The sequence below is a fragment of the Triticum aestivum genome, chromosome 4A (assembly GCF_018294505.1).
Source record: "Triticum aestivum cultivar Chinese Spring chromosome 4A, IWGSC CS RefSeq v2.1, whole genome shotgun sequence".
In the NCBI taxonomy this organism is placed as follows: Eukaryota; Viridiplantae; Streptophyta; class Magnoliopsida; order Poales; family Poaceae; genus Triticum; species Triticum aestivum.
Window position 1 is genome coordinate 32,114,054 of NC_057803.1, and position 22,544 is coordinate 32,136,597.

The 22,544-nt window shown below is 51.1% G+C and overlaps 1 pseudogene; it reads left to right on the forward strand.

The window, feature by feature from the left end:
• The first annotated feature begins 17,421 nt into the window (after window positions 1-17,421).
• Window positions 17,422-22,232, forward strand: LOC123081674 (polyamine oxidase 1-like; annotated as a pseudogene).
• Window positions 22,233-22,544: the final 312 nt, after the last annotated feature.

The following is a 22,544-nucleotide window of genomic DNA, read 5'->3' on the forward strand; positions in this document are numbered from 1 at the left end:
CAGTTTTTTTACTATGATTCGATACATATTTGGGTTCGTAGATAATTCTCCTACTACTACTACTCGTTCGACTCGGACTTTATCTCAGTGATGTCCTTCTCCGACGTCGGAGCGTAGGCATCAAGGAACCGCTCGTCGCCGGAGTTTCAGGAGGACGCATCTCCAAGCGCTTGGTTGTATTTAGCGACCGCCTTCCGCGTTCGCTTGTCCTCGCGATAGTCGGCTCGCTCCTCCCTTCTTTTCGCCCTTCTCTGGGTGAAAAACTGTTTCTCGTTGGTGTCTTCCGAGAAGCGATGGCTCCACAGCGCCATGGCTTGCTCGTCCATCTCGGCCAGTCTGAGACGATGCTCCCGCCTCTGGTGCTTGCGACGATCCTCGTCGGTGAGAAGCCGCGGGAAAGACGCCAACTCCTGTGCGCGCTCCCGCGTCGCCACGTCGGCGAAGTTCATGTCCTGACGGGACCGCAGGAGGCGCCACGCCGCAGCGTCGTACGCGCAGGCACCCTCCCGGGCGGTGTCGACGGTTCCGAGACGGAGCCGCATGCCGTCGCCCGACCGGATCTCGGCGGAGTAGGTGCCGGACGGACGCACGCGGACGCTGCGGTAGCCCATACCTCCCCGGCGGCGAGGCGGCATGGTGGCGTGTCGGTGGCAGAGCGCGGCAGAAGGCGATGAAGAGATGGAAAGAACGGCAGAGGGCGATGAAAAGATGGAAAGAGCGACAGAGGGCGCTGCAATTTATAGGCGCGCCGGACGCGGCGCGTCAAATGTAACGCGCGAGCGGCCGCCTTTTTCCGCGTGCGTGCAATCGTTTCCCGCGCTCTAATTTTTCACCACCGCTGGAGCGCGCGAAAACATTCCTCGCGCGCTAAAAAGTCAATTTATCCTGCACGCGCGTCTTTTGACGCGACAGTTGAAGATGCTCTAACAACCAGGCCTCGACAGTAGCTAGGCGCCACCTCCGATTCGAGCACGGCCTCGCGGTGAACATCGTCTCCGTTTGAAAACGCCACGAGAACGCGCATTGTGACTATCAAAACCGCCCTCCCGCTAGGAACATCATCTCGGATATTTATCAACGTGACTCCATCACGAGCATTGTCTCCGTCGCGAAAACGCCTTGACAGCATGCGTGTTGGGCCTTCACCAAGGACACGTCGCCCATCTACGAGCATCATCCCCCAGCACGAGCTCGTCTCTCGCTCTCTGCCACGAGCGTCGTCGTTCGTCGTCGTCGTCCGCCAACATTGTGTGCCAGGCTGCCAGGAATCAACTGAGGTGTACGTTCAGCCTACCTACCGAGGAGCGACGTGAGCATACATGCAAACTGCATGCAATCATGAAGCGTTACTGGCATCGTTACCGTGCTCGCTGTGACAGCGAAAAGCCCTGGCACATTACTAGCAATACGTATCAATCATCCGCACCGAATGCACAGGAATGTGCGTATCCAATACGCGTGCAGTGTGCCGGAGTACTAGTACATGACAGATCAATGTGACACGTCGCCGTCGTGCCACTGCCACATGAGATGAGCAGCCCTAGTGATGGAGCACATGCACGCACGAACGCGAGGTCTCGCGGCAACGGTGAGATTATGGGGTGCGTGGGCCGGGGCTTTGCCGTGCGGTCTATCGGGCCATTGCCAGTGCTACTGATGATCTTGAACGCTTGATGCCAAAGCATCTATATCTATCCAAGAGGAAATGACCCACATGCACACGTACCATCCTGTGCTGGGTATGCATATGCATGTCGTGCGTGCCAGTTTCAGTAACCCAGCCACTGTTTTCAGAAAAGACACGAAGACGTGAGAATCTAGCGACTGCACACGCTGACACGGACATGTGTGTCAATTGTTGCTTACACCTACCTGACTGGCTAGCTGAGGCCTAAGCTGCGAACGCGAAGCGCATGGCAGCTGGCACGCCGTGCCGTGCAGACTCCCTCTCCCCCCTGATACCCTCTCTGTTTGGCGACCATGACGGCGCCGGTCGAGGTAGTCGGGCACGCATGTATATGTCCGACGCGGACTATCGTTGTGTCATTTCTGGAGTTGGAACTGTGGTCGAGGATCGCAGATGGTGACGATGACAAGAGAGCAAATCCTTAGTCTTTTGTGCGCCGTGTGGGCCTATTCTTGGCATGTGTTGCCGCGGTTGCGTGGTTGCTTTGTCGTTGGATCCTACGGTGAGGTTGGGGTCGCTAGTTCGGAAACGGAAAATGACAACGACATTGATCAAGTGTGTCGCATCTGTGTTACTAGCAACCAAATTTGGCCGGCGGTGCCGTTTATGCTGTCAAGTTCCATAATGGTGGCGCACGGGGCTGTGCAAGGGCATCTTGCATGGCATCTCTAGCAAGTACTCTACCATATAAAATGTACTACATTTTATTTTACATTTTATATTTCTTAAGAGATTATGCGTTTCTTTACCTATCAAATCCTTTGAAACTTAATCCCTCAACAACAACAAAATCGAACACGGATTTTTCACACAAACGCATTTCAAACACTAACTTAAACTAGTTAATTGCAAAATTTGACAATGGTATCACATAGTATAATTATAGAGTGCATGCCTACTAATCGACATCGAACTAGCCCAAGCATCGATCTCAAACATATGAAACTACATACTATCTAGGTCTACTTGAGTCGGGGATCACCCTTCCCCTCCAACCCGGGTGAGGGGGTGCTTGTTGGTGGTGGCGGTGGGCCGGCTGCACGACATCTCCTCCTCCTCGAGGAGCTCGTCGAGTTCACCGAACAAATGCTTGTTCTCAACTTTGTGGTGGGCGAACTCAGCGTGCTCTACGTTGACGGTGAGAACGTCTGACTCACCCTTGATCATCTTGGCCACCAACTCGTCGTTGCATCATTCTCCTTTGCCCGAGATGTGTCCGAACGGCGGTAGGGGCGAGAGTAGTCATGGCATCTGCCGGGAAATTAAGTCTCGCCCGCTGCTCGAAGAAGCAAACTACGGTGACGTCGTAGGAACACGATGTCTCATTTGTCGTGCCGAAGAACCCAACCACCGTGCAACCAACATCGGCGTGGCGGATTTCCGCCGCAAATTTCCCCCACGGTGGCACCGAACGCCTCAATACTTCGGGGATGGCACCAGCGACGACGACTACAACATCGACTTAGGGCCTAGGGGGTGCCGATGGCGAGCGAAGCCGGTCGAAGAGGATGACAAGAGGCTGAGGGGAGGCGGCAATAAGGCTCGGGAGAGGCGGTGCCTGGGTTGAGGAAGTCGGCGCTTGGGCTGCGGGAGGTAGCGCAGAGCAGTAGCAGCGCAGGGTAGGCGACACAGGGCTGCTTGAGGCGTCGGAGCTCGATTGGCGGCTGCGACCTCGACCCCGAGGAAAAGCGACAATGGTGGGTCGAATCAACAATGGGAGAGGGCCGAATCGAGGGTGGAGGTAAGAAAAATGGAAGCATGGCTGGGGTGATCTAGGGTTTCGGGGCGCCGATGCCAGGCTTTATAGCCGGATTCAGGACAAACGGTCGTTGTGCCGGTCAGCATGCCATGAATATGAAAGGTGAGCAACCTCCCATCAGGCCCGGGCCCAGGGGTGTACAACACGTGCTGGCCGCACAAGCCCCCAAATTTGTAGGGCCCACTTTGTGAGTACTATGTAGATAGGCCTAGTTAAGCCCAGCTAACCTTTTTTTAGAATGAAGGCTCAAGAAGAGCCCGGCTTTGAATTAACAAAGCCATCAACCAGCCAGGATTACAAGATCACCAAATTACAAGGAAAAGCAAATAGAAGCAAAGCGGCTGATACAAGGAGCAAAGCGAAGCACACTCGAAGGCAGAAGCGATAGCAAGCAGAGGCAACGCCATGCTACGGCCATCACCCTACAGGACGACCTGCACCAACAGGACTAACTACGGACTTGAAAGGATGGACCACTGCACAAAGCTTCGTGCTCGTAGCCAAACTTGAAGACAATAATGGACCCAACCTCCTCTGAAACTGCCGCTGCAAAGGACCTGAGGGAGTCCTGGATTAGGGGGTGTCCGGATGGTCGGACTATACCTTCAGCCGGACTCCTGGACTATGAAGATACAAGATTGAAGACTTCGTCCCGTGTCCGGAAGAGACTTTCCTTGGCGTGGAAGGCAAGCTTGGCGATACGGATATGTAGATCTCCTACCATTGTAATCGACTTTGTGTAACCCTAACCCTCTCCGGTGTCTATATAAACCGGAGGGTTTTAGTCCGTAGGACAATATACAGAAGAACAATCATACCATAGGCTAGCTTCTAGGGTTTAGCCTCTCCGATCTCGTGGTAGATCTACTCTTGTATTACCCATATCATCAATATTAATCAAGCAGGACGTAGGGTTTTACCTCCATCAAGAGGGCCCGAACCTAGGTAAAACTTCGTGTCCCTTGCCTCCTGTTACCATCCGGCCTAGACGCACAGTTCGGGACCCCCTACCCGAGATCTGCCGGTTTTGACACCGACATTGGTGCTTTCATTGAGAGTTCCTCTGTGTCATCTCCATCAGGAAGGATGCCTCGCCCCGTCTTTAAAGACGGCACCGTTGCTAAGGGAGCTTTGGCTGTCGACCAAACCCTCCGGCTAGGTGGTTTTCTTATGACCGCCTGTTCGACTTCTGCGCCGACGATGACCTCTCGAGCCATCGAAAACAATCTTCATGTCAGCTCGGAACTCGCCGAGCAGTTAGATCCAATGGAGCTCTCCTCCATAAACGAGCTCTTGGATCGCATCGCCGCCCTGGGAGTCGCTACGGATTACGACCAGATTGGGCCTAAACCCGATCTGAGAGAGATTAACTCTCACCAAGTCACCCATCACGTTGCCGTGGTAGAGGGACAGTGCGGCGACCCTTCATCTATCTTAAGGACTAGCTACGTCCGGATTCCCGATCCCTCCAAGCCGGATACCCGCGGAGGGGAGGATATCACTCAAGACCTGAACTTAGAGTCAGGCGACGGGCTGGATTCATTGGACAACATCCAGGAATCCAAATTTTCGAGTTCGGAAATTCCTCGGCCTCTGAGCCTCAGATTGGGTGAGGCTTCGGATTTAATTCCACCCACCCACCCGAACATAAGCGATCTATCCCAAATCAGGCAAGAGCCCGATGAAACAGTACATCATTACCGGGCCAGATTCCTCCTGGTTAGGAATAGGATAAGGGACTACCGCGAGGAAGACGCAATCTCAATCTTCTGCAATAATTGCACAGACAAGGGTATCCTCAACGCCACAAGTTGCCGTGATATTACATGCTTCGCTGACTTAGCGTCCATTGTACGAAAGTACTGTGCGATGGAAAGCGCCTGGAAAACCGAAATAAAATTTGGGGACGATCCGGCCCTGAATACAAACCCAGTCCGAAATAAAAGGGTGCATCATCGCCAGACACCTGGGTCAAACACCCAAAAGCAAAACCCTCTACAGGGCATGGAACCGTACTAGAAGGATGGCTTAATGGACCCTGTAAAATTCACAGTACAGAGGACGCCACACCAACTCACAACCTTAGAGCATGTTGGATACTCCGGAAGGTGGCCAAAATTGGCGAAGATCTCCTAATTCCGGAGGCCACAGAAAGCCACCCCAGAGACACCAATACAGTATTAACAGTCTTCGAGACTTTCGCATCAAATAATATGCGAAAAAGGACACTCCGCAGCCTTCCCGAAGTCTACCAAGTAGCAACAATAAACCCATGGAGTGACACGGCTATTACCTTTAACGCCAGTGATGAACCTAAATTCCGAACAGCCCGAGCACCAGCCGCATTGGTCCTCAGTCCAATAGTGGACGGCTTTCGTCTTACCAAGGTACTCATGGACGGCGGCAGCGGATTGAACCTCATTTATGAGGAAACCCTTCAAAAAATGGAAATAGACTGGAACCACATTGAGCGAAGCAGCACAACCTTTAGAGGAATAATCCCCAGTCGGGAAGCGTGCTGTACAGGAAAAATCACACTAGATGTGGTGTTCGGCACGCCGGATAATTACAGGTCCGAAGAGGTCATGTTCCATGTGGCTCCGTTCAGCAGCGGTTATCACGCTCTGCTAGGGCGGGAAGCGTTTACAATCTTCCAAGCAATACCCCATTACGGGTACATGAAGCTCAAGATGCCCGGGCCTAACGGGATCATCACTCTCGCTAGTGATCCGGACATAGCACTCCGCGCCGAAAACAAGACAGCCGCACTGGCCCTCGAGGCACTATCCGAAGCCCTAGCGGCTGAGGAACTGACTGCGCTGCGCTCCATGGTGAATAGGGACGATGTGGTACTCGACAAAAGATCCAAGTCCACCTCCTTTAAACCGGCGGACGAAATAGTCAAATTTCAGGTCCATCCAACGGACCCCAATAAAACAGCTTCCATCGGGGCACAGTTAAACCCTGATGTAGACGCCGCACTGCGAGAGTTCCTATGAGAGAACTGGGACATTTTCGCTTGGCACCCTTCAGACATGCCAGGAATCCCACGCGGGCTGGCTGAGCACAGCTTAAATATCCTAAAAGGATTCAAACCTGTCAAACAAGCTCTTCGGCATTTTTCCGAACCTAAGAGACAGGCCATGGGAGAGGAGCTAGCAAAGCTATTGGAGGCCGGATTCATCAGAGATATAAAACATCCGGACTGGCTAGCAAACCTGGTGATGGTACCAAAGAAGGACAAATCCTGACGCCTGTGCGTTGATTTTAAAGACCTTAACAAGGCTTGCCCAAAGGATCCCTTCCCCCTCCCCCGCATCGATCAAATTATCGACGCTACTGCAGGACACGATTCGTTGTGTTTCCTTGACGCATATTCCGGCTACCATCAAATCAAGATGGCAGAATCAGACCAAGCCGCAACGGCATTTATCACACCATACGGCCCATTCTGCTTCAACACAATGCCCTTCGGGCTCAAAAACGCCGGCGCAACATATCAGCGCATGATTCAGACATGTCTGGCAAACCAGATCGACAAAACAGTGGAGGCATATGTAGATGATGTGGTTGTCAAAACAAGACATGTCGAATCTCTAGTAGACGACTTGAGACTCACATTTGATAACCTCCGAACATACGACATCAAGCTCAACCCGGAAAAATGCGTTTTCGGCGTCCCAACCGGAAAGCTCTTGGGCTTCATTGTATCCGGTAGAGGAATTGAAGCAAATCCAGCCAAGATCCGAGCTCTGTCACAATTGGATATCCCAAAGGACCTCAAACAAATATAAAAGTTAACCGGATGCATGGCGGCTCTAAGCCGCTTTATCTCCCGCTTGGGAGAAAAGGCCCTACCCCTTTACTGCCTCCTTCGGCGCACCGAACACTTCGAATGGACGGATGCAGCCACGACCATACTCGACGAAATAAAAGCCATATTGGCAACAAACCCAGTCCTGGCCGCGCCAAACATTGGCGAACCAATGCTATTGTACATTGCAGCAACACATCAGGTTGTAAGCGCAGTGCTCGTCGTCGAACGAGAAACGGACGGACACAAATTCCCCCTTAAAAAGCCGGTCTATTATGTGTCCACTGTCCTCACTCCGTGCAAATAACGGTACCCGCATTATCAAAAGATTGCTTACGCGGTATTCATGGCATCCCGGAAGCTACGACACTACTTTCAAGAGTGTTCAATAACAGTAGTCTTGGAAGTACCACTTAACGATATTATAAACAACCGTGACGCAATGGGCCGGATTGCAAAATGGGCCATTGAGCTCCTCCCGTTCGACATAACTTATAAGCCACGGCGAGCCATCAAGTCGCAAGTTTTGGCCGACTTCGTCGCAGAATGGACGGAGGCTGAACTCCCTAAAGAGTACGTCACATATTCAAATTGGATCATGCATTTCGACGGCTCCAAGATGTTGGCCGGACTAGGGGCTAGCATCGTTTTGACGTCCCCCACAGGAGACACAGTTCAATACATACTCCAGATTATGTACACAGACTCCAACAATGCAGCCAAATATGAGGCCCTTTTACATGGTCTCCGGATGGCAGTATCCATGGGCATTCAACGCCTAGAGGTGCGCGGGGACTCGAACCTCGCAATATCCCAAATAAATGGAGACTTTGATGACAAGGATCCAAAAATGGTAGCTTACTGCAACGCCGTCCTAAAAATGTCAGCTCGGTTCGAAGGGCTTGAATTTCACCATATAGCCCGGGAAAATAATCAGGCGGCAGATGTCCTGGCACGCATCGGCGTAAAACGCGATGTAGTCCCCCCCCAACATCTTCTTGGAAAGGCTGTTCAAGCCATCCGTAGTATGGGAAGGGAAGCGAACAATAACAGCCCGGACCCAACCGCACTGCCCGACACCGAACATTCTGACACAATCGGAGGCTCTGCCAATGAAATAACACCTTCAGCCCACGTAATAATGGCCGTCATCGCCCCGTAGACAGAACCATTCCTCGCCTACCTTACTAGGAAGGAACTCCCCGAGGACCAAAATGAGGCACGCTGCATAGTGCGGCGATCCAAAGCCTACAAAGTCCACGAGGGAGAGCTTTATAAGAAAAGCACTATCGGAGTCCTTCAAAGGTGCATCTCCGAAGAGGAAGGGCGGAACCTCCTGGCTGAAATTCATGCCGGACTTGGCGGTCATCACGCTGCAGCTCGGTCCCTTGTAAGCAAGGCCTTCCGTACAGGCTTCTATTGGCCGACGGCCCGGGCAGACGCCCAGGACTTAGTCCAACGATGCGTCAGTTGCCAGCTCTTGGCAAACCAAAGCCATATGCCACCCAGCACCCTCCAAACTATCCCCATCACTTGGCCCTTCGCGGTCTGGGGGCTTGACATGGTTGGAACCCTTAAAGGCAGAACCCACAAGCAAAAATACTTACTGGTCATGGTGGATAAGTTCACCAAATGGATAGAATCCAAGCCTTTTAAGACGGCCGAATCCGGACCGGTGATAGACTTTATATCCGGGGTTGTACATCATTATGGCGTCCCTCACAGCATCATCACTGATAACGGCACGAACTTTACGGCCGACGAGGTAAAACTCTGGTGCAAAAACATGGGCATCAAGCTCGATTATGCTTCCATCTATCACCCATAAACTAACGGCCAGGTCGAACGTGCAAATGGTCTTATCATGAGCGGCATCAAACCCAGATTAGTGCGGTCCCTCAAGGAATCTAACACGCATTGGGTAGAGGAGCTCGACTCCGTACTTTGGGGGCTGCGGACCACGCCGAATCGCACCACCGGATACACACCATTCTTTATGGTGTACGGCGCAGAGGCGGTTTTGCCTTGCGACATAATTCATGACTCACCTCGAGTGCGCATGTACGAAGAAAGAGAAGCCGAGCTCGATCGGCAGGACAGTTTGGACGCATTGGAGGAGGAGCGTGATGTGGCAAAAGCCCGTTCCACATTCTATCAACAGCAGGCTCGAAGATACCAAAGCAGAGAAGTACGGGCCAAAAATTACAATGTTGGCGAATTAGTTCTACGCCTGCCGGACAAGAAAAATGACAAACTCAAGCCCAAGTGGGAAGGTCCCTTCATAATTGACCAAGTCCTGACTGGTGGAGCGTACCGCCTGCGAGATGCATCGGATAACCGACTCGAGCCGAACCCATGAAACGCAACCCGTCTCCAAAGAATCTATGCCTAGCGCCAGACTCTGTGTTCGTCTCCTTCCTCTGTCCATTTTTTATATACTGTCTGTCTTACGTTTCTCTTCTTCTCCCCTTCCTTTCTCTTATAGCCTTTAAAGGCTCATCAAATGACGTGCTATTCGCACTTATTAAATCTGGGGGCTTCTTTTAACAGAAGCTTATTTATACGGGCTTCATGCCCAACACATGTGTTACACTTCCGCATGTACCTTTTATTTCACCATTATATGCATCGATATGACTTAAGTTTTGGCCAAGCTGGGTTGCCTGACTCCTGTGCTTACCCCTACGTTCCCGATTATTCGGCTAGGCGGTAAAGGGAGCACCTTTGCGATTGTTACTGCCGGATCAGCCGGATGTGTACCTCAGACTGGATGAAGCCGAAAGATAGCGTTCTTAAGGGAATATTCGGTCGGTGACCTAAAAGATGATCTTTTCACTTATTTATTTATGCGCCCCCAGATGCTTTTTCCCGTGTCTTTTTCGCGGAATGGGCATGCACTTTAGGGTATGCCTCCCAGGGAAAGGAACCCCTAACGGAACTATTCTCCCTGAAAAATATTTCTTACTAACCATGTAATATAACATAACTAGTCGGGCACTTGTCTGTTCACGCACTAATGACCCCTACGCCTGGTCTCCATGCATTCCCCGGTTCTTATATAACCGCATGGGAATTCGGACACACTCCGGAGCGTCAGGTCCCAAGGCTGAAGCGAAAAGGTCGGCCATGACAAACGATCTACAATCCGGCTAGAAGGCATTATAAATGTCAATTAAATTACATAATCATTCTGACTGATTGTATTCCTCTTCAATACCATCTAACAGGCTGTCTAATTTACAGTCCTGCTGGAAATACTTTGCGGCCAATTCTACTTGGCCGTATACTAAGCTTACAGGGATCTCCTTCCCATCGGGCCCCACAGGACCGACCTCGGCCATGTGGTTGGGGTCAGCCTTTGTGTATCGCGTCTTCACCATGGCCCAGGCCTCCCTAGCGCCTTGACGGCAGGCCGATATCTTTCACAATCGGAAGCGCCGCCGTGCTCCCTTTAGCTTCTCCGCAAGCTCTCCAAGACCTTCGGGCATGGAGATGGATGGCCACAAGGCCTGGGCGACGCCTTGCATCGCCTGCCGAACTCGCTCGAGCAGTTGCGAGAGCTCGGGAAGAAGGTCACCCGTAGAACCGGGCATCTCCTCTACAGGGTGACCTGTTAGCACACCTACAGACATTACTCTGTTAGTCGACTTCCCCGCCGAACTTTTTTTCAAAAGTTCGCTCAAGCACTTACTAAATATGTCGCGCCGAAGCCGCTGATTCTCCTTAACGGAGTCTGACAGCTGGGCACGAACATCTTTCAGGTCGACGCCCAGCTTGGTGTTGGCATCTTGGAGATTGTTCTTCTCCCGCCTCACCTTTGTCAGCACCTTCTCACCAGCCTTGAGCTGGCGTAGGAGTTGTTGCCTTTTCGGACTCAATCCGGCGCCATCTGCAATTTCATTTGTCAGATTCGCACCCATGCCGTGCTTCACAAAATACTTATCTTTTAAAGTGTATATTACCAGAGGGGGTCTCCTTGGGCTCCCCTGCCGCGGCTAGTGCGGCCTCAAGTTGGGCTTTGCACTCTTCCAGCTCCTGGGACAGTAGGGAATTCTTTTCTGTAAGAACCTGCATAACAAATGATTCTTAAATCAGTTATTCTAACTGTTTCAAGTCTCGGGGGCTACTGGTATATATATATATATATAATTACCAAAATTTTCTTACCCGCATGTATTTTACATATTGCTCTGTGGCTCTGGCTAGACCATTTTGAGCGGCACGGAGGTACGCATCTCCCGAATTGAAGGCATCTAATGCCTCTCGGGAGAAACAAGCATTGCGAAGAATTGTTCGGTGACGCCTGTGGTTCATGGCACTCTCCACCTCAGAGTTGGTGGCAGACAACCTGTCCACATCCTCCGTCGGAGGAGCGTCCGGTGCGCGCCTTGTGTTCGCCTCCGCCTCCGGACCAGGCTTTGGAGCCTGGCTGGTGGAGGCGCGATTGGCAGCCTCTCCGAATATAGTCCGGCGAGGTCTCTTTGTCCTGAAGAGAGCACGAGTGTTAATATGCCTTGAAGGTATAACACCTGGGATAAGGGGGCGCGCCATACCTTTGCGCTGACGTTGTTGGAAATATGCCCTAGAGGCAATAATAAATTAGTTATTATTATATTTCCTTGTTCATGATAATCGTTTATTATCCATGCTAGAATTGTATTGATAGGAAACTCAGATACATGTGTGGATACATAGACAACACCATGTCCCTAGTAAGCCTCTAGTTGACTAGCTCGTTGATCAATAGATGGTTACGGTTTCCTGACCATGGACATTGGATGTCGTTGATAACGGGATCATATCATTAGGAGAATGATGTGATGGACAAGACCCAATCCTAAGCCTAGCACAAGATCATGTAGTTCGTATGCTAAAGCTTTCTAATGTCAAGTATCATTTCCTTAGACCATGAGATTGTGCAACTCTCGGATACCGTAGGAATACTTTGGGTGTGCCAAACGTCACAACGTAACTGGGTGGCTATAAAGGTACACTACAGGTATCTTCGAAAGTGTCTGTTGGGTTGGCATGAATCGAGACTGGGATTTGTCACTCCGTGTAAACGGAGAGGTATCTCTGGGCCCACTCGGTAGGACATCATCATAATGTGCACAATGTGATCAAGGAGTTGATCACGGGATGATGTGTTACGAAATGAGTAAAGAGACTTGTCGGTAACGAGATTGAACAAGGTATCGGGATACCGACGATCGAATCTCGGGCAAGTATCGTACCGCTAGACAAAGGGAATTGTATACGGGATTGATTAAGTCCTTGACATCGTGGTTCATCCGATGAGATCATCGTGGAACATGTGGGAGCCAACATGGGTATCCAGATCCCGCTGATGGTTATTGACCGGAGAGTCATCTCGGTCATGTCTGCATGTCTCCCGAACCCGTAGGGTCTGCACACTTAAGGTTCGGTGACGCTAGGGTTATAGAGATATTAGTATGCGGTAACCCGAGAGTTGTTCGGAGTCCCGGATGAGATCCCGGACATCACGAGGAGTTCCGGAATGGTCCGGAGGTAAAGATTTATATATGGGAAGTCTTGTTTTGGTCGCCGGAAAAGTTTCGCGCATTATCGGTATTGTACCAGGAGTGCCGGAAGGGGTCCGGGGGTCCACCAAAGGGGTCCACCTGCCCCGGGGGGCCACATGGGCTGTAGAGGTGTGCGCCTTGGCCTATATGGGCCAAGGGCACCAGCCCCAAGAGGCCCATGCGCCAAGAGATAAGGGAAAGGAAGAGTCCTAAAGGGGGAAGGCACCTCCTAGGTGCCTTGGGAAGGATGGACTCCTCCCTGGCCGCACCCTTCCTTGGAGGAAGGGACAAGGCTGCCCCCCCTCTCCCTTGGCCCTATATATAGTGGGGGGAAGGGAGGGCAGCCACACCTAAGCCCTGGCGCCTCCCTCTCCCTCCCATGACACATCTCCCTCCTCCCGCAGCGCTTGGCGAAGCCCTGTTGGAATCCCGCTACTTCCACCATCACGCCATCGTGCTACTGGATCTCCATCAACCTCTCCTCCCCCTTGCTAGATCAAGAAGGAGGAGACGTCGCTGCTCCGTACGTGTGTTGAACGCGGAGGTGCCGTCCGTTCGGCGCTAGGATCATCGGTGATTTGGATCACGACGAGTACGACTCCATCAACCCCGTTCTCTTGAACGCTTCCGCGCGCGATCTACAATGGTATGTAGATTCACTCCTCCCTCATTGCTAGATGACTCCATAGATTGATCTTGGTGATACGTAGAAAATTTTGAATTATTGCTACGTTCCCCAACAGACGCCTCGGTCCGGACCGCACCTCTTTTCTGCCCACGGGGCCCTGCGGCCCCTCGTTGGCTTGTCGCCGCAGGTTCGGCCTCCCGTCTCAAAAACCTCCCCTGCAAAGCTCGGTTGTAATCAGGAAACTGAAAACACGAGAGGGCGGACCCCTATTCGGGGTAGTGGGACTTCGATCTCAGTTACCTGGGAGGCCGGGATTAGCCCTGGGTAATCGGCCGTAATGGCCACCAAGGCGTTGTCCTTGCTCAATTGATGAAACACTCCATCAATCAGCTCCACAGATAAGTCTGGATCCTCTTGAGAGGCCGGGTCGAGGGACCGTCCTGGGTCCTCGGGTTGTGGAGGAGGGCTGTTTATTTCTTTAACAGCCTGGCGCAGTTCCTGCGTTGAAGTCATTAGACTGAATATTTAACAATGGGAATATAAAACGGATGGGCAAGTAAATGTGACCACTTACCCAGCTTGGGGGATTGTACATAGAAAATCCATCCTGTGGGTTGACCGGAGAAATTCCTCCTCTTCTCCCTTGTACAAAGCGGACAAGGTCTTTGTTAGGGCCGCAGCCGAATCCGGTCCCTTACGGCCGTAGCGGGTGGCGTCGTCCTCCCCGTTGAAATCACACATGGGGTGGCCTCTATACTGTAGCGGCTACACCCCTCGCATGATGCATGTGACCATGACCCCGATCATGGTCAGTCCGGAATGAGCTAACAATCTTATCCGACCCATCAGGTAAAAGACGTCCTTGTCACTTTCCCTCTGAGGGCTCCATGGACGCCAACTTAGGGGCTTCTTTAGTGGAGCACTGTCGAACTTAGGGAGGCCGATCCGGACAGGATCCGGCAGCGGGACGTCCTCTATGTAAAACCATTCCGAAGGTCAGTCCTCGGACGCCTTCTTTGGGGTTCCAGATAGATATCCGGTCCCGGTGATATGCCACACTTCGGCTCCGCCCACTTGATATATTGACCCCTTCTAAGAACGAGGCACAAGGCAGAATAGCTCTTTCCACAGCCCGAAATGAGCCTCAACACCCAAAAACAGCTCACAGAGGGCTACGAAGCCCGCGATATGCAATACGGAGGCAGGCGTAAGATTGTGTAGCTGAAGGCCATAGAACTCCAGGAGCCCCCGGAGAAACGGATGGATTGGAAATCCGAGCCCTCTTATTAAATAAGGGACGAGGCATACCCGCTCTCCTTTGGAGGGATTAGGGGCACTCTCCGCTTGCTCTCCACCATTATAGATGGCAAGACCGGCTCGAACCGGGACCATATAGGCCGGGGGGAGAAATCCCTTGGTCTGGAGCGTCACTAGCTCGCTATGCGGGATGGAGCATCTCTCCCAATATCCAGGCTGAGGGCTGGAAGGGCGAAAGGAGGAGTTGCGACGGCTGGCCATGGTGGTATGGACCTTTGTCGGATGCGCTCTGATGAACACTCGCGAGGGGGAGAAGGTGTGGTTTGGATCTAAATCCTTGTCCCCTTAAATGGGCGGCTCATTTACGCGGCTAGGGGTGTGGATGTAAAAACACTCAGACTTTTCATATTTGTTTGACACGTGGGAGACGGCCGTTATTGGGCGTAGAAGCCAAGGAGCGCAACATTTACAAGAAGCCGGACTTTATTCAACAGGTACACGGAATTTGGAGGAGAACCCGCCTTGCAATGCCGAAGACAATCTGCGCGTCGGACTCATCGTCATTGAAGCCTGGTTCGGGGGCTACTGAGGGAGTCCTGGATTAGGGGGTGTCCGGATGGCCGGACTATACCTTCAGCCGGACTCCTGGACTATGAAGATACAAGATTGAAGACTTCGTCCCATGTCCGGAAGGGACTTTCCTTGGCGTGGAAGGCAAGCTTGGCGATACAGATATGTAGATCTCCTACCATTGTAATCGACTTTGTGTAACCCTAACCCTCTCCGGTGTCTATATAAACCGGAGGGTTTTAGTCCCTAGGACAACATACAGAACAACAATCATACCATAGGCTAGCTTCTAGGGTTTAGCCTCTCTGATCTCGTGGTAGATCTACTCTTGTACTACCCATATCATCAATATTAATCAAGCAGGACGTAGGGTTTTACCTCCATCAAGAGGGCCCGAACCTGGGTAAAACTTCGTGTCTCTTGCCTCATGTTACCATCCGGCCTAGACGCACAGTTCAGGACCCCCTACCCGAGATCCGCCGGTTTTGACACCGACAGGACCCCTGCCCTCTCATCCTGCACCCACAGCCGACAGCTCGGCTCACCCTAGAACCCATATGGAAGATGTCCTAGCTGGGTATGAAGAAGAAACTAGGAGCAGACCCGCAAGCTCAGAACACACCACTCCGAGCACCGTCATCGTCCGCGGTTAAGCCACACTGAAGGACAAGAGCTATCGACCACAGTCACAAAAAACAAGGGTAACAATGACGAGCAACTAAAGAGAAGGCATTGAAGTGCAGAGCCTAGCTGTCACCCGCCACCATCACATCCACAACCAGACTCTCTCGCCGCCCCTACGATCCCCGGACTGCGCCTCCAAGAAGGAACACGACACGGATGTGTCGTCCCCACCCGAATCAAGGGACCTAGGCTTTCACCTATCAGGGGACGGAAGGAGGGGGAGAAGGATCCACACCACAGCCTCCAAGGAAGGGAACGTCACCTAGGACATCGCCTGGCTGTAGTGTCGGCCAGGGGTTCCCCGCGGATCCAACCCCGCTCGACGAGATCCATGCTGCCAACGCCTGAGAAGAATGGCCTAAACCACTGGGACCCGGATCCGGTAATGGAAGGAGCAGATCGGGGCGGAGGGGGTGGGTTGCATCTGGCGACGGCAACCGTGTGGGGAAGGTTGCACACCAGCGACCGGGGACCGACGCCTCCTCGTCACCCTCGAGACCAAGGGAGGCGCCTCACTAGCTCTAGCAGGAATGGCCCGCCGCCAGGGCCACCCCGCGCTGTCCGCCCGGTGCCGCCGCCCCAGATGCCGAGGCCCTCCATGCTACGTGGAGCCGCCGGATCACCCGCCGCCACCTTCATCGGTGTCGAGCGCACACCGACGGACACCTCTAGTGGCGGTGGAGGGGAAGGAGGGGGGGCGGGTGCGGCGGCGGCGGTTAGGGTTTCCCCCGGGTCGCCTCGAAGGAGACGACGCGCGGGGAGAGGGAGGGGGGGGGGGAGGGGGGTACAGATCACTTCAACCTAGTCCAGAACCAATCTCGTTCCAAATCCAGAAAGATTAATCCCCAGCTAGCCTTTCCCTGGCGTTTTCTAAGAAAATGACCCTTTAGATCTAACTGCCCAGCTGAGTCAGCGTCTCCGGGTGTTTCTAAAAAAAAAGTTAGCGTCTCCGGGCTCGCAGGTAAGATCGTTAACTCGCTGGCCAGAGAGAGAATACCAATCGATCACAGATTCATGGGTCGCAGAAATCCGGATCTATAGTACAGCCCTAGCGACGCCGCGGCAGGTAGAGCGGCGGCGCAGAAGAGAGCCGGCGGCCGCCAGCCGCCCAACCGAAGCCGACGCCGGCAGGAAAGCACCGCAGCAGTGCAACAGCGAGCAAGTGATCGGCAAGCACACGACCGTGCACCGGCGCCGCGCAAATCATCAACCTTTAAATCACTAATCAAGGGCATTTCACCATTCATGACAGGTGCTACCACTTACCACTTTTCTTTTAATCCTCGCAGTTTTGATAAGCAGTACAACAAGCGTTCAGGTACTTCCTCCAATCCTTTAGATTTATGTCAAGTTAAATTTTGTAAACTTTGACTAAATTTATATTAAAAAATATCAACATCTACAATATCGAATATACATACAATGAAACTACACTTCATAATTAGTCTAACAATATTGATTTGGCATTGTGAATGTTGATAATTTTTTCTATAAGTTTGATCAAAATAAAGATACTTTGACTTCGGATAAAACTTATATGCAAATTAAAAAGAACCAGCGGGAGTACTAATGTATGCAAATTTCAATCATACTTCCTTCGTCCGAAAATACTTGTCATCAAAATGGAGAAAAGGGTTTTGATGACAAGTATTTCCGGACGGAGGGAGTAATAATTAAATTTGTACGGTGAGGCTCTGTCAATCTATTCAGCAGTTCTGCCAATAGCTTATTGCTAACTTGCTAAATATTTGATGCATATCGTTTATTTTTTCTTCTTTTCACCCTTCGTACATTTGTGTATCATCAATTGGTCTAGACGTCAGGTGCTCAAAGATCCAAGTCATGTCTTTTACAAATTAGTCTAGATAATAATCTGGCTACTAAAAGCATAAGAAGAAACAAAGAATACATGAATTAAGTCAATCTAATTAAAGATAGGCTAGAGAGAACTTTTAAGGGATGGAAAGTTCTTTTTGAACCGAGGCAAAAATTTTGCCTTTTTGTTAATTAACAAGAAAATTGTTGCTTGTTTAAGTGCGAAAAACTGTGCAAAAATCGAACGATAGGGCAAAGCCCACTCACACTGATGGCACGTCGAGCTCAACAAAAAGACCTCAAACTCTCACACACAAACTATGGGAAACCTGTTCCACCGAACAAGTCGGCCTTCCACCACCATTGAAGAGAAGAATCCGAGGCTGCTATGGGAGGAGCAGACTCGGGACTCTCTGTCACCAGGGAAAAACAAGCAGTCCACGAGACCATGTGCCAGCTGCATCACCCAAAGTGCCAGCGACCAACATCTACGTTTCTAACAAAAAACTAGCAAGATGCTCGTGCATTGCACGGAATATCAAATTTTCTTTTTTACAAAACACCTGTTGTGATTGACTCATTCGGGAGTAATCACATGTGTAAAAAGTAATCATATCTCGAGAAAGATGAGAGATAAGGTGAGGAGGAGTGGGTCGTGGTGGTGATTGGTGGTCGAACTAAGCGGAGACATGGGGATGGACGACATCGGCAGCGGCCACCATGCCAGATTGTTCCAGAGGCTTCCTTTTTTAATTTCTTAACAATGAGGTTGTGGGAGATAAGAATGAACGGGGGAGATAAGGATGAATGAGAAAAACCTTATATGCAAATGTGAAGAGAGGTGCAGATATCTTTTCTGCAAAATTGTCATAGTTTGCTTTCTATCCGTCAGATTTAGATCGGACGATCTATATTGCAAGTTGGCAGGCACACCTCATCACCAACTCGTTTTTTTTATAAAAGTAGAGAGATGCTAGATGGGTCTTAAACTCTTAATCCCATAAAACAGAAAAATATGTCTCGAACATAACTTACAAGGAATCTGGTAAAGATGCCCGACTTGTTATTATCTGATCTTTACATTTTCTTTTGCGGGTAATTATCTGATTTTACATGAATTAACTGGGAGTTCTTACTCTCTCTTCCGGTCACTAATTTTCTTATATAAACTTACTAATATAAAATAGAAATATGTTGCCTTGCGTCAAGAAAAACAAGTGCCTTGCACATAGAAGAAGACCGAACTCTCTGCCAACTCCTCGACCTAGCAGTATATAAACAGGCCTGTGAGGCGGAGAGGAAGCTGTGAGTCCGGCCGCCCTGTATCCACGAGAGACATGACGCCCACCATAGCCACTGCTCTGGTGCTCGCACTGACCCTTGCACACCATGCCTCCCTTGCCTCCGCCGCCGGCCACAGGGTCATCATCGTCGGCGCCGGCATGTCCGGTACATTTGCACACACCACCACTCACATGATTAACTAGCTCTAGCTAGCCAGCGCACGTAACCTTACACGTTGTGCGTGTGGTTGCAGGGATCTCGGCGGGGAAGCGGCTGTCGGAGGCCGGGATAACGGACCTGCTGATCCTGGAGGCGACGGACCACGTCGGCGGGAGGATGCGCAAGCGGAATTTCGGGGGCGTCAACGTGGAGATGGGCGCCAACTGGGTGGAGGGCGTCAACGGCGGCAAGATGAACCCCATCTGGCCCCTCGTCAACTCCACGCTCAAGCTCAGGAACTTCCGCTCCGACTTCGACGGCCTCGCCGAGAACGTCTACAAGGAGCGGTACGTAGTACGTCAGATCAGCCGAATGAATTACCACGAAAACGCGCGCGCTAACCGACGATCTATCCATGCCTGCATGGGAAATAACGTATCGGTAACATATGCTTGTTGGATGCTAGCTTTATGAAGGAAAAGAAACAGAACTGAACGGCACTAGCTAGTACTCCCTCCGTTTCTTTTTACTCTGCATATAAAGATTTGGTCAAAGTCAAACTACACAAAGTTTGATCAAATTTATATAAAAAAATATGAACATCTACAATACTAAAACTATAGAGTATGAAAATACGTTTCATGGTGCATCTGATAATATTGATTTCATATTGTGAATGTTTATATTTTTAATATAAAGTTAGTCAAACTCTACATAGCTTGATTTTGACCAAACCTTATATGCGGACTAAAAAGAAACGGAGAGAGTAGCTAATTAATTAGTCTGAAAGGTCCCTTTTAACCTCGAAAACGGGGGATGAAATTAGTGCTCTCTCAAGGTTTAAGTTTCACGCACCATGTTTCTTAAAAAAAATTGAACTTCAAAACGAACCAGGCCAATTTGTTTGAGTAATTTGCAGACATTTCCAAGTATAACAATGGATGGAGTCTCAATTAAATTGGTAGCAGCGAAAATGGTAGGAGCTGAGCTGATTCAAATACCACGTCTACAAAAAGAGCGGTTGATTCAAATACCACTTGGTTTGAATCTAATTAGTTTTTCCTCAAGATTCTACTACCGGCACACACACTTGAAAGTTTTAAGTTGCGAAAAAAATGGAGGTGACAAAAGCTGTGATGTTTTTTTATTTTCATGTCAGAAATGTTGTGATGTTGGTACGTATGTGTAAACTTCACAGGGGCGGCGTCTACGACAGAGCGTACGTGCAGAAGAGACTCCATCGGTCGAACGAGGTGGAAGAGGGCGGCGCGAAGCTCTCCGCCAAGCTGCGCCCCAGCGGCCAGGACGACATGTCCATCCTCACCATGCAACGCCTCAACAACCAGTACGTCTCCATGAGTTTTGAGCCTGCGAGAGAAGGCCGAGAACTGGCTTGTTTCAGTTAGTCTACTACTGAACTTTCATAGTCTCGGACGTGTTTGCATATCAGCTTGCCCAACGGGCCGGCGTCGCCGGTGGACATGATCCTGGACTACTTCAAGCACGACTACGAGTTCGCGGAGCCGCCGCGGGTGACCAGCCTGCAGAACGTGGTCCCTCTCGCCACCTTCAGGGACTACGTGTACTTCGTCGCCGACCGGCGCGGCTATGAGGCCATCGTGCACCACCTCGCCGGACAGTACCTCGAGGCCGACAAGTCCGGCAACATCGTCGACCCCCGCCTCCAGCTCAACAAGGCACGAATATATAGCCAACGTCCAACGAACCTGCATTGCATCTCCCCTTCAGTTATTACTTATTAGGCATTGATGAGATAATCCATTGTTTGTAGGTGGTGAGAGAGATCTCCCACTCCGGGAGCGGCGTCGCCGTCAAGACGGAGGACGACAAGGTGTACAAGGCAGACTACGTCATGGTCTCTACCAGCGTGGGGGTCCTGCAATCCGATCTCATACAGTTTAAGCCACGGCTTCCTGTCAGTCTCTGTCCTGCTTATACATGCTTCTTGACTGATGATCTGTTGGTTGGTGCTGAGCCGAATTCTGAGCTTCTCGTTCTTGATGTATCAGGCGTGGAAGATCCTCTCGATCTACCAGTTCGACATGGCTGTGTACACCAAGATCTTCGTCAAGTTCCCCCGGAAGTTCTGGCCTGAAGGGAAAGGGAGGGAGTTCTTCCTCTACGCGAGCAGCAGGAGAGGCTACTACGGGGTGTGGAGGTAATCACAATCTACAAACGATATTGATGTCCAGTTTAACTTTGCAACTTAAAACTTCATCGGTGATCTTGAATTGTTGTCTGTTCAGGAGCTTGAGGCGCAGTACCCAGGCGCCAACGTTCTCCTGGTGACCGTCACCGACGAGGAGTCGAGGCGGACCGAGCAGCAGCCCGACAACCAGACCAAGGCGGAGATCGTGGAGTCCTCGGCGAGGACGTCCCCGACGCGACGGACATACTCGTGCCGCGGTGGTGGTCCGACAGGTTCTACAGGGGCACCTTCTCCAACTGGCCCATCGGCGTCAACCGCTACGAATACGACCAGCTCAGGGTGCGTGGTACCCCAAACCTGTCGATCGGCATTCCAAAAAATTCTCATTTGACACTTTTGTGATTGCAACTTTTGTTGTTTTCCCCCTGTGTTACATAGGCACCGGTCGGGAGGGTTTACTTCAGTGGGGAGCACACCAGCGAGCACTACAACGGTTATGTCCATGGAGCTTATCTTTCAGGTATATATGACGACGTCTTATGCCTAATGTTGAGTTCCAGATGACTTACTTGGCACCGTGGCCATAGAACATTTTTATGCTATTGCTATTTTTGTGCTTATGTGTACTAGTTGCTTCTTTTTGTCAGGTATTGACTCTGCGGATATTCTGATCAAGTGTGCTCATAAGAGAATGTGCAAACACCACATCCCGGGCAAGTTTGAGTAGAGATTTAAGAGGTAATAACTTCTGCATAAACTGGTATCATGTTACGCGATGGCAAATCCTGGACACCCAATCGATCATTATGCTGTTTTTATTTCTCACATTCTTTGGGCCGTCCATGACGGAAAAAACCGTGGTAGAAGCGAGGGGGGGGGGATTTCGGGGAGTTCCCGGTTACGGTGGGAGGTCGGGGGCCGAGCGATGCGCGTTTCTCTCGTACACGTACGCGCGTGTGTGCGAGGTGTTGGCTCTAACCGAACCCGGGCGAGGCGTTGGGCTCTAACGGAACCCGAGCGATTGCACTGCAGGCTACGCGTTACTGAACCCGAGCGATCGATCGATGGCTGTTAACTGAACCCGATCGAGCGATTCCTTCGCTATTGCTGCTAACTGAAGCCGATCGATGCTGCCTCTCGGATGAACAGTGAGCGTTGCCGGGGGCGTGGATGA